This window comes from Oncorhynchus mykiss, chromosome 5, assembly GCF_057628025.1.
Source record: "Oncorhynchus mykiss isolate SJ-2025 chromosome 5, ASM5762802v1, whole genome shotgun sequence".
Lineage (NCBI taxonomy): Eukaryota > Metazoa > Chordata > Actinopteri > Salmoniformes > Salmonidae > Oncorhynchus > Oncorhynchus mykiss.
The window spans coordinates 65141948-65155170 of record NC_143026.1 but is presented as its reverse complement, the minus strand read 5'-3'; the positions used below and the strand labels follow the sequence as shown (position 1 = coordinate 65155170).

At 44.7% G+C, this 13223-nt stretch overlaps 1 protein-coding gene across 1 annotated transcript in view; it reads left to right on the top strand.

The window, feature by feature from the left end:
* The first annotated feature begins 297 nt into the window (after positions 1 to 297).
* Positions 298 to 13223, top strand: part of lingo3a (leucine rich repeat and Ig domain containing 3a) — a 39702-nt gene continuing 26776 nt past the window's right edge. Inside the window, exon 1 of the mRNA XM_021603822.3 lies at positions 298 to 1233. The gene's annotated coding sequence lies outside the window, so the exon portion shown is untranslated. The remainder of the gene's footprint in view (positions 1234 to 13223) is intronic.

Sequence of the window (13223 nt, the reverse complement as noted above, 5' to 3'; positions counted from 1 at the left end):
ATAATAAGTCAGCCAGCAGTAGAGGGTGAAATTGGGTACAGTCTGTGTTCACCTGAATATGACACTCCTGCAATGCCTCAGGCTCAAATTTACTCTGTGATTAAACAGCATGGCTTAAGTATAAAATATCTGTGTGAAATGCCTGAAGGTAAAGCAAAAGTTATCTCCTCATTCTCAGCTTCAGAGCTTACTGGGGGGGGGGGATGAGCTAAGCCCTTGACTCCTGTTTTCTAGACTTTTGAGATGATCCCTAAGCAGTTTATTGACCATCAGAGTAAGTTGTGAAGCTAAACAGCCAGTGAAGTGGAGCGGCAGCAACAGTGCATAATGAGTTCCACTGAACAGCAGCAGCCGTAGCGGCAGTATCTCTCCCTTACACACACATTTACTTGCAGGGCTGTCTCTCTCCCTTACACACACATTTACTCGCAGGGCTGTCTCTCTCCCTTACACACACATTTACTCGCAGGGCTGTCTCTCTCCCTTACACACACATTTACTCGCAGGGCTATCTCTCTCCCTTACACACACATTTACTCGCAGGGCTATCTCTCTCCCTTACACACACATTTACTTGCAGGGCTGTCTCTCTCCCTTACACACACATTTACTCGCAGGGCTGTCTCTCTCCCTTACACACACATTTACTCGCAGGGCTATCTCTCCCTTACACACACATTTACTCGCATGCTCCCGTAGTGAAAGAGCACACCGCCACCAGTCCAGGCTTTCACTGTGGCAGAGCTCCATCCTCCCCTAGACACAAAGACCCGTGCCTACTGGGATCCAGGTTCTGGGTCTGGAACACAAAGAACAGAGAGAGTAGAGAGACTTCAGTTGCCTTTTTATCTGCAGAGGAAGAGGGAGTTAGTAGATGCTCTATAGATAGGGAGGTAGCGCGGGGGGAGAGGGGGAACAAAGCGATTTGCAGTCAGGCTCAGCTGCTGATGCTACAAGCTGGAGGCTCACTGACTGCTATAGAAAGCTGGAGGCTCACTGACTGGTATAGAAAGCTGGAGGCTCACTGACTGCTATAGAAAGCTGGAGGCTCACTGACTGCTATAGGAAGCTGGAGGCTCACTGACTGCTGTAGGAAGCTGGAGTAACAACATCACAGTACAGCACACACTCTACGGACGGACAGACCACGGAACCAGAGACGCACAGACACATACACGCTGAGTGAGGAACAGGTTTGCGAATGTGGATGGACCAGTCAAGTTCCAGTCCTGGGTAAGCCAACTTCCTCTGATACACAAGCTCCACACACACAGGCATGCACCCAGTATAGACACCGAACAGAGAGAACTAAGAATGGGTACTCCGACACTGACACCCACCTGTAATTAACTGAAGGCATACAAACATTATTTAATTAGGTTCTCAAACCACAGATTAGGTCATAGATACGTGAATGGATACTGTCTCTTCATCCTGTTTTGACTCCCTGCCTTGTGGACTTTTGTGCGGTTTCCTATCACATCAGTGTCATCCCAACCCTTCTGTTATTTCTCTCAGAGGCTCTGTTTGTTGTTTCTACATCAGCCTCAGGTCAAATTAGGTTTGGGGGTTATGGAGTCATAACAGATCAAATCCAATTTTATTGGTCACATACACATATTTAGCAGATGTTATTGCAGGTGTAGCGAAATGCTTGTGTTCCTAGCTCCAGCAGTGCAGTAGTATCTAACAATTAACAACAATACACACAAATCTAAAAGAATGGAATTAAGAAATACAGTGCGGCAAAAAAGTATTTAGTCAGCCACCAATTGTGCAAGTTCTCCCACTTAAAAAGATGAGAGAGGCCTGTAATTTTCATAATAGGTACACTTCAACTATGACAGACAAATTGAGAAAAAAAATCCAGAAAATCACATTGTAGGATTTTTAATCAATTTATTTGCAAATTATGGTGGAAAATAAGTATTTGGTCACCTACAAACAAGCAAGATTTCAGGCTCTCACAGACCTGTAACTTCTTCTTTAAGAGGCTCCTCTGTCCTCCACTCGTTACCTGTATTAATGGCACCTGTTTGAACTTGTTATCAGTATAAAAGACACCTGTCCACAACCTCAAACAGTCACACTCCAAACTCCACTATGGCCAAGACCAAAGAGCTGTCAAAGGACACCAGAAACAAAATTGTAGACCTGCACCAGGCTGGGAAGACTGAATCTGCAATAGGTAAGCAGCTTGGTTTGAAGAAATCAACTGTGGGAGCAATTATTAGGAAATGGAAGACATACAAGACCACTGATAATCTCCCTCGATCTGGGGCTCCACGCAAGATCTCACCCCGTGGGGTCAAAATGATCACAAGAACAGTGAGCAAAAATCCCAGAACCCCATGGGGGGACCTAGTGAATGACCTGCAGAGAGCTGGGACCAAAGTAACAAAGCCTACCATCAGTAACACACTACGCCGCCAGGGACTCAAATCCTGCAGTGCCAGACGTGTCCCCCTGCTTAAGCCAGTACATGTCCAGGCCCGTCTGAGTTTGCTAGAGAGCATTTGGATGATCCAGAAGAAGATTGGGAGAATGTCATATGGTCAGATGAAACCAAAATATAACGTTTTGGTAAAAACTCAACTCGTCGTGTTTGGAGGACAAAGAATGCTGAGTTGCATCCAAAGAACACCATACCTACTGTGAAGCATCATGCTTTGGGGCTGTTTTTCTGCAAAGGGACCAGGACGACTGATCCGTGTAAAGGAAAGAATGAATAGGGCCATGTATCGTGAGATTTTGAGTGAAAACCTCCTTCCATCAGCAAGGGCATTGAAGATGAAACGTGGCTGGGTCTTTCAGCATGACAATGATCCCAAACACACCGCCCGGGCAACGAAGGAGTTGCTTGGTAAGAAGTATTTCAAGGTCCTGGAGTGGCCTAGCCAGTCTCCAGATCTCAACCCCATAGAAAATCTTTGGAGGGAGTTGAAAGTTCGTGTTGCCCAGCAACAGCCCCAAAACATCACTGCTCTAGAGGAGATCTGCATGGAGGAATGGGCCAAAATACCAGCAACAGTGTGTGAAAACCTTGTGAAGACTTACAGAAAACATTTGACCTCTGTCATTGCCAACAAAGGGTATATAACAAAGTATTGAGATAAACTTTTGTTATTGACCAAATACATATTTTCCACCATCATTTGCAAATAAATTCATTTAAAATCCTACAATGTGATTTTCTGGATTTTTTTTCTCATTTTGTATGTCATAGTTGAAGTGTACCTATGATGAAAATTACAGGCCTCTCTCATATTTTTAAGTGGGAGAACTTGCACAATTGGTGGCTGACTAAATACTTTTTTGCCCCACTGTACATAAATATTAGATTTAGCAATGTTGGAGCGGCATTGACTAAAATACAGTAGAATAGAATACAGTATATAGATATGAGATGAGAAAAGCAGTATGTCAACATTATGAAAGGGACTAGTGTTCCATTATTAAAGTGGCTAGTGATTCCAAGTCTATGTGTATAGGGCAGCAGCCTCTAAGGTGCAAGGTTGAGTAACCGGTTGGAAGCCGGCTAGTGATAGCAATATATTGTCTAGCTCCTTTGAAAACAGACATCTGATCTTGTTATCTTTGTAGGTGGGTATTCTCTCCTTGTCCCTAAAACGTGTCTTCTCTATTTGCTTCCTCTGTGCCGCCCTGCTCGGCCTGTGTCTTTGCTCATCCTCACACAATTAGATCTTAATTACCAGGACATGGGCTTGAGAGAAGGTTGCACCCCAGGATCGATCCTGCAGGCGTATCACGGTGAGGGGGACGTGTTGTCTGACTCCCTGTCCTGCCACAATCAGACTGACTGGCTTAGTGGGACTGACTGACTGTGAAGCTCCTCTAGGGCTTCCAGCCTCCCTAGACACGCAGACCGAGAGAGAGAGAGAGACAGGCAGGCAGACAGACAGACAAGCGAAACAATAACTGCTGGTGGAATGCAGTTCAGTTCTCCTATCCAATTCACCTGCCTATATGCCTGGAGTTATTTCTGATGATGCCTGTCCTTATTGGTTTTCCTGATGTTTGTTACGTGAGAGATAAGATGAGATGCGATTATACTTGGTCTATTATGGGATATTGGATGGGATATTGGTTCTTCAGAAACAGAAGGGCACCGGTAGCTATTGGACTTGTACAGCTCAGTCAATTGTGTTTAACAGCATCTAGCCACAGTATAACCCTGGCCATCCAAAACGAAATGTCCTAATGAATGTTTATGGCATCCAGAATGCATCAGAGTGCAATGTATCCATTATGCCTGCGGTCCTTTGCCATCTCCTGCTGTTGCATATAAAGATGTCCACTGTGCTCAAATGTGACATTACATCTCCTCAGTACTGGCAGTGCCGAGCTTCATTGTGTTCCATCATGGCTTTACGAGGCCAGTAAAACCCATGCATCCCCTGTCATCAGGCTTAATGCACTGCTACTATCACAGTCTGCAGTAGAGAATGAGGGAACAAGTAGAGGTGTGGTGGAGGACAACCCAGGGGCTTCTAGTGGCATGTCAGTGGCCACAGTGAAAATGTCCAGCTGGACAGTTCACTCTTGAAATATACCTCCCACTCACTCAGTTGCATAATGAAAGTTCAGAATGACCTGTCCTTGCCAAACTGCAGCGCTGTCCCTTGGCAACATCAATCGTACCTTAAGAACATCAAACCTGGATCACAGCTTATGAAAGTCATTGAAGAGACAGATTGACAACATTGAAAAGAGCCTGTCTTACACGTTTGTGTGAGGGCTTTCATTTACTACATTGCCTTGTTATGAAGGTGTACTATGTACAAGAGAGGTGTAGTGATTGGAATTAGCACCATTATGTAACTTGATTCAGTATTGTACTATGATGTCTACCTGCTGGTGACCAAAGCTAATAAGTAACATTATTCTGCAACAATAGGGAATATTCCTCAGTTCGATCAGAGGTGGACCTATCATCAATCTTATCATCATATCGCACCTATCCAATTGTCACCTCCACGAACCCTAATGCATTTCCTCTGTTTCCCCGGTCCCCTTGTTGAGCGGAGCCCTTGAACCCGCCGTGTAGTTACATTTGGCATCTGAGCTAATGAGTTTGCCTGTATCCCCTTTGTAGCGCCCAGATCATCTGCCAGCGCAGATACTAAAATAGCAGGGCAGAACAGAGGAGAGGCGGAAACAGGGATTTGTATTACTTTGTATGTCTTTTGGGTTTCGGCATGAAAGAGAGTGAACAAGTCATGTCTATACATGGGTAGTGAGAGAACACTCATTAGTAGCGGTATACTGTATGTGCTGTAGCTGGTTATTATTTCTATATGCTATTTCTGTAGCATGGTCAATGTGATCTGCTACAGCCTGGAATATATATTGAGGAGTGAACAAGTCATTTTGTTCAGGTTTTTAGTTGTTGGTTTCCCATCACATTTCATATCAATTATTGAGCAACAATATATTTGTTATTGTTTTTTTCTAAAATGCACTCAGAAACACTTAGATCTTGTTATTTTCAGAAGGTCAACAAAATGGCAGAAGATAGAGGTATGGTAGTGTAAGAGGCTAGCAGTTAAAAACATGAACCTTTAGGTGTAACTGAGTGTGGCCGCAGAGCCGCTAAATCACCCAGTGGGCAGTTTTACGAGGAGGGGGCTGTGAGTTTATATACTTGTCAGTCTCCACCTCATTTGATTTGATGAATTTTCTGGGCCTGGCAGCTTCACTGGAAATAGTGTGACTTTCTGGCCATAAAACAGATCTCTCTCCGGTATGGTACATGAGTGGGTTGTGGGGGCAGCAGGGTGAGTTCTACAGGCTCTATACTACAGTAGCTGTATCACTCATAGGCCATAGCGTCTCTGGCATTCCTGTTTTATCCCACCTATTTGCTTGGGCCTTTGGGGACGATGGTTCAGGTTCCTCTCTCTCTCTCTCTGTGTGGACCTATTGTTTGGGTCAGCTCTTTAATTATGTAATTAGATTAATAATCATCTAGTCATCGCACAAGCCACAAGCTGGTTGTACCAATGTGCCATAATGTGATTGATGTGAGTCCACAGGGTGTTTGATTACCCGGCCCAGGGTCTGCCCACCACTTGCCAGCAGGTGGCTTTAATTTGATTGATTTATAAGTGTTTGCCCAAAATAGCTGTTATATTGTATAACTGTTCCCACACACAGCCCCGACCCTGGCTATAAGTCATAATAGAACCCTATTTATTTTGTAACCAGCCTTAAACAGATTGCTGCTCTGTGCAAATGGGAGTATTTAACATTAGATGGATCCATCAGTTTTCACATGGAGCATTTAACGCACGTTAGTTAATAGTTTACAGGGCCGACTGAGCTTGGAACTGGCAACGTTCAGCAGGGGAGTGAGTGACAGGTGAAGATTGGTGATCAGTCACATTGTGCTGGAGCTCAGTCATCCACCCGCACTTTCCTCAATCAGCCTCTCTGTCTATTGCAGGGGATCATGGTATCCGTTCAGAAGCATGCTACATTTTAGCTGTTCAGCATTAAATAATAATGTGTCAGTTCATCAAATCATGTTATGAGGAGGCAGAGGATACAGCAGAAGAAGGAGAGCAGAGCAGAGCAGACACTGCTATCCAGCAGCAGGGAGTCGGGTAAATTATATTTTATTTCTGAGAGCTGTGGCAAAGTGTGGCAGCGAGGGGAGCTAATGATGAAAACTGTAAACCCAGTTGTTTCCTTCATTATGCAGGGTTAATGTGTATGTGATGTGAAGAGCCGACGGCAAGAGGAAGAGAAGAAAGGCCTCCTCCTCCTCCTCTCCAAAAGCATCCCAGGAGTTGGAGTGTATTTTTAGGTCATTTGCTACTTTTTTTTTTTTTTTTTTTACATTTGCAGGGGAAGGGACCTATTCCATTTCTATCTGGATGTTTGGAACCAAGATATTGAATGTCTGTACATGTTGGTGACAGTTGATGGTGAGATCTTTCAGCTTCACTGCCAGAGCAAGTTTGATCAGAAATACAGTGCTGAGAATCCAGGCTTTGAACTACATGAAAGACATGGATAGGACTTTTCATTGTATTGAGGCCTGCACTGGAATCTATGATATGCTGTGCACACACTGCATATTTCTGTCAACTCACATGAGAATTTGACTTCACTGGCTGCTTATACATTAGCTTTATTGTCATTTAGTACACTCTTATCCAGAGCAACTTATAGGAGCAAATAGTTTTAAGTGCCTTGCTCAAGGGCACATGGGCATATTTTTCACCTAACCGGCTTGGGGATATTCGAACCAGCGACCTTTTAATCCCTGGCCCAACACCCTTAACTGCTAGCTTAACTTCCGTATACAGACAGAGTGAGGGGAATAATTTGTTGGTGAGTATGTGTGTGTATGTGTCGCCTCTCTCAGAGCCTTGACGATCAGGGCTGAGGAATATTTGGTATGCATTGTGGGTGTGTTTCTGGATGGAATTCACTGTTCTCTCTATTTGACAGGTATACTCATCTCTCTGCACCGGGTTGCCACACTCTTAAGGTTAAGAGGACGGAGCGCCTTTGGTTCATGAATTCATCATGGGAGTTGAAATGGATGCAGCGGCATCTATGCCTCTCTCCACTCCAGCATGCATCTGGCTGAAATGAATTATGCAGCTTTCTTAGAAATAAATACACAACCATCACAGATTCACAGATTGGCCAGTTGTATGGCAGTAAACTGTCAGAACCTATCTCCCTCTCCAATCCTCTATCTAGCATGTCTTTCCTGCCCCTCTCCCTGTCTCATCGCTCGCTCTCATCTCAGACCAATCAATCTCTCGTACTTCAGATGAGGAGCGGCCTTTCTTCGTTCATGGTGTGGTGAAGGCTGATTGGTGGATGTGTCTGGGTTAACATTGTCTAAGGGGCCTATTATCTGTGTGTCGGGAGTTTGTTGTTTGTGTGCTTGGCTGTGCTATTTCTTTGAGACTAACTGCCTGCATGCGTTTATACAGCATGCTGTTTTATCCCAGCTCCAGTGAAGCCAGTGAATTCCTGTGTGGTGTCAGAAGAGATCTGTGTTTGATGTGCAGCACCCAATTACCCAGGGACCTCATTGTACAGAGCAGACCATGGCATGCTGCCTACCCAAGCCTATGGGAAGCTATGAGGTGAATATGGGACCTCTATGTTAGCATCTGCCCAAATCCAGGGTCAGTAAAATTACAATTAATTCTGATTTCAATTGACAGGTTTAGTGTGACTCAATTTTGTTGGTTATCATTACGCTAGACATGCTACAGACTGTCGCCAATGTAATTTGAGACTCTATTGTTGGCCTTTTGGTGGCATTTTCTATAAGGCAAATAATCAATAATTCATGATCTATATTGTAGATTCAAATGACATGTGATTGTAAAAACGTATGATACATCTCACTTAGTACTATTCCTGTTGGGAGGCCGGCCCAGTTTGCAGGGGTAGGAATCACATACTGGGATAGAGAGCAAGCAGCTGAGTCCTCCTTCCCCTCCTCTTAAGTCCCTTTTCATCCCTCTCTCCTTCCCTTTCTCCCATAAGCTCTAAAAAAAGAGCAGCTGAGTCCCCTGCTATCTTTCCCTCCTCTCCAATCCTTCCACATTCCTCCCCTCTATTTTTTCATTCTAAGCTTTCATCAGGGAGAACTCAGAACCTCTGTCGTTTGCACGGTTCAGTGTGAACTCTCCCTGGAGCATTAGGCAGACTTTAGCAAGGCCACTGCACAGTGGGGTAGTATTTCTCTAACGCTGAGATTTACACCGGAGAGACAGGAGAGAGCACCTGTCAAATACCCATCCAATCACACACGTCTGCACTCTCCGCAGCGCCTCAACTTCGGCAAAACCCTTTTTTCTACTCTCTCTTCTTCCCTGGTTCTGTCAAATTGTATAATCCCTCATCACCTTCCCTTAAACCCTCTTTCTCCTTTACTCTGTTTCTTGTGATTAGTTTTTTTTTTTTCAAATTCTTTCCTTCTTCAGGAAATGTTTTTTTTTTTGTTCGCTTCCTCTCCATCAGTTTGTAATTTCTGCCATATCATCCTGCAGACTTCTCTTTTTCCTTAACTGTAATTTAAATTATTCTCCCCTCCTTTTGACTTTCCTTCAACTGTTTACTCGTCATGGTCACTCGGTCTCTCCACACCTCTATTTTCTTCCCTCTCTCTCCCTCTGTAACAAGGGGCTATATCAGATCGTTTTAGATTGATTTCTCTGTAGACGTGGCTCTGTAGTTTGTCCTGAAAAAAGTTTCTCCCAAGTGTGTGTGACACCTACTCAACTTGTCTGCGACACTGACTCTGAAGTTATGGCTAGCCCCAAGTCGTTATATTTTTTTATTGTGCTTTATGCCATTTGCCTCATGACTCCTGCATGCTTTGTTTACTATGAACTTGCTTGTTTACCCAACTGTGGGACAGACTATGTTTGTTCCCACAGTTGGGATGCTGACTCTCTATTGGTTAGATGGACTCCTGGCCTCCCATCCTATTCTAACCACCTCTCGCTGGTTTTGTATTCATGTTACCTGATGAAATCGCTGTACAATATGATCTTATTGCCATCTAATGCACATTCAAATGAGGACAGCTCTCCCTGTCCTCTGCCATGCCCTGATTGTATTACTGCTGCTGATATCTAGAAATGTGCATGTACACCCTGGCCCATCTACTGGTGCTGTTGCAGACTTTGATTTCTGCTTCACTGATTTCTGCCCTCATAAAAGCCTGGGTTTTCTGCACGTTAACACTAGAAGCTTATTACCTGAAATGGATCAATTGAAAGCTTGGGTTCACAGCTCCAATCCAGATGTGTTGGTCATTACTGAGACGTGGTTAAGAAAGAGTGTTTCAAGACAGATCTTCCAAAGGTGGTGGAGTGGCAATCTTTACCAAGGAACACCTTCCGTGCTTGGTTGCTAGGTGACCTAAACGGGGACATGCTTAAACCACCTGACCATGTCCTAAAGCAATGGGACTCCCTAAATCTTTCTCAGATTACTACCAATTCCACAAGGTATGACTCCAAACACCCAGAAAATGCTCCTCTCCTTAATGTTATCCTCGCAAACATTCCTGATAGATATTAGTCAGGTGTTTTCTGTAATGACCTTAGGGATCACTGTTTTACAGCCTATGTTTGTAATGGCTGCTCAGTGAAACAACCTGTCCTGATTCATAGACGCTTGCTAAAACACTTGAATGAGCAAGGCTTCCTTCATGAACTGGCCTCTGTAAACTGGTATAGAAGCAGCTTTATCCCCTCTGAAGATGCTTGGACTTTCTTCTTTTTTCAATATTTTCAGTGGTTTTGTTAACAAACACGCCCCCATAAAGAAAATGAGAATTTAAAACAGGTTCAGCCCCTGGTTCGACCCTGATCTGACAGTTACTCCACCTCAAGAATTCCATTTGGCAAAAGGCTCGGCATACTCAGCCTGACTGGCTCTCGTTCAGGAAAATGAGAAATAAGTGTACTCCGGCTATGCGGAAGGTCAAAGTTAGTTACTTTAAGGAGCAGTTCTCTCTCTGGGTCTAATCCCAATAAGTTCTGGAAAATTGTTAAATACCTGTAGAATAAACCCTCCTCCTCACAGCTGCCCATGTCATTTAATGTTGATGATGTGGTTGTTATTGACAAGGAGCACATGGCTGAGCTCTTTAATCACCACTTCATTAAGTCAGAATTTCTATTTGACTCAGCCATCCCTCCTTGTCTGTCCAACATTTCCTCATCTCCCACCCCTTCTAATACGACTAGCCCCGATGCTCCTCCTTCTTTTCCCCCGCCCCGCTACAAAGTTTCTCCATGCAGGCGGTCACTGAGTCAGAGGTGCTAAAGGAGCTCTTTGTTTTTGTGGTCAAATTTAATCTGGGTCAGAAGGTTTAGAACCTTTCTTCTTTAAAGTTGATGCCCCTATCATCGCCAAGCCTATCTCTGACTTTTTTAACCTGTTTCTCTTCTCTGGGGAGGTTCTCATTGCTTGGAAGGCAGTCCCGGTACATCCTTTAAATAAAGCTAATTCTAACTGTTAAAGGTCCATTTCTATTTTGCCCTGTTTATCAAAAGTGTTGGAAAAACATGTCAATAATCGGCTACACATACCTCTCCCTAATGTCAATATGCCTTGTCTATTGCTGTTTTGGTTTGTGATTTTTGTCTTATTTCACTGTAGAGCCTACAGCCCTGCTCAATATGCCTTAGCTAGCCCTTTTGTTCTACCCCCACACATTCAGTGACAGCACCTGGCTTAAATGGTGCTTCTAGAGACAAAACCTCTCATCGTCACTCAATGCCTAGGCTTACCTCCACTGTACTCACATCCTACCATACCCTTGTCTGTACATTATGCCTTGAATCTATTCTTCAGTGCCCAGAAACCTGCTCCTCTTACTCTCTGTTCCGAAAGCACTAGACGACCAGTTCTTTTAGCCTTTAGCCGTACTCTTATCCTACTCCTCCTCTGTTCCTCTGGTGATCTACAGGTTAACCCAGGCCCTGTAGCCCCCAGCATCACTCCCACTCCCCAGGTGCTCTCATTTTATGCATGTTAACATTAGAAGCCTCCTCCCTAAGTTTGTTTTATTCACTGCTTTAGCACACTCCGCCAACCTGGATGTCCTAGCCGTGTCTGAATCCTAGCTTAGGAAGGACACCTATAAGGAATCCTATAAATAACTATAACATTTTCTGACAAGATAGAACTGACAAAGGGGGCGGATTTGCAATCTACTGCAGAGATAGTCTGCAGAGTTCTGTCATACTATCCAGGTCTGTGCCCAAACAATTCAAGCTTATTCTTTTAAAAGTCCATCTTTCCAGAAACAAGTCTCACACCGTTGCCGCTTGTTATAGACCCCCTTCAGCCCCCAGCTGTTCCCTGGATCCCATATGTGAATTGATCGCCCCCCATCTATCTTCAGTATTTGTACTGTTAGGTGACCTAAACTGGGACATGCTTAACACCCCGGCCGTCCTACAATCTAACCTAGATGCCCTCAATCTCACACAAATTATTAAGGAACCTACCAGGTACAACCTTAAATCCGTAACCATGTGGGAACCCTCTTAGATATCACCCTGACCAACTTGTCCTCTAAATACACCTCTGCTGTCTTCAACCAGGATATCAGCGATCACTGCCTCGGTCAAATGACCAACCCTCATCACTTTCAAACGCTCCCTAAAACACTTCAGCGAGTAGGCTTTTCTGATCGACCTGGCCCGGGTATCCTGGAAGGATATTGACCTCATCCCGTCAGTAGAGGATGCCTGGTTGCTCTTCAAAAGTGCTTTCCTCTCCATCTTAAATAAGCATGCCCCATTCAAAAAAATGTAGAACTAAGAACAGATATAGCCCTTGGTTCACCCCATACTTGACTGCCCTTGACCAGCACAAAAACATCCTGTGGCGTTTTGCATTAGCATCGAATAGCCCCTGCGACATGCAACTTTTCAGGGAGGTCAGGAACCAATATACTGAGTCAGTTACGAAAGCTAAGGCTAGCTTTTTCAAACAGAAATTTGCTTCCTGTAGCACTAATTCCAAAAAGTTTTGGGACACTGAAGTCCATGGAGAATAAGAGCACCTCCTCCCAGCTACCCACTGCACTGAGGATAGGAAACACTGTCACCACCGATAAAGCTACGATAATCAATCTTTTTTTTTCTTTTACCCCCTTTTTCTCCCCAATTTCGTAGTATCCAATTATTAGTAGTTACTTTCTTGTCTCATCGCTACAACTCCCGTACGGGCTTGGGAGAGACGCAGGTTGAAAGCCATGCTTCCTCAGAAACACAACCCAACCAAGCCGCACTGCTTCTTAACACAGCGCGCATCCAACCTGGAAGCCGGCCGCACCAATGTGTCGGAGGAAACACCGTGCACCTGGCGACCTTTGTTAGCGTGCACTGCGCCCAGCCCGCCACAGGAGTTGCTGGTGCGCGATGAGACAAGGATATCCCTACCGGCCAAACCCTCCCTAACCCGGACGACGCTAGGCCAATTGTGCATCGCCCCACGGACCTCCCAGTCACGGCCGGCTGCGACAGAGCCTGGGTCTCGACAGAGCCTGGGAACCCAGAGTCTCTGGTGGCACAGCTAGTGCTGAGATGCAGTGCCCTAGACCACTGCACCTGGGAGGCCGATAATCGATCATTTCAATAAGCATTTTTCCACGGCTCGCCATGCTTTCCACCTGGTTACCCTTAACCCGTACCAACATC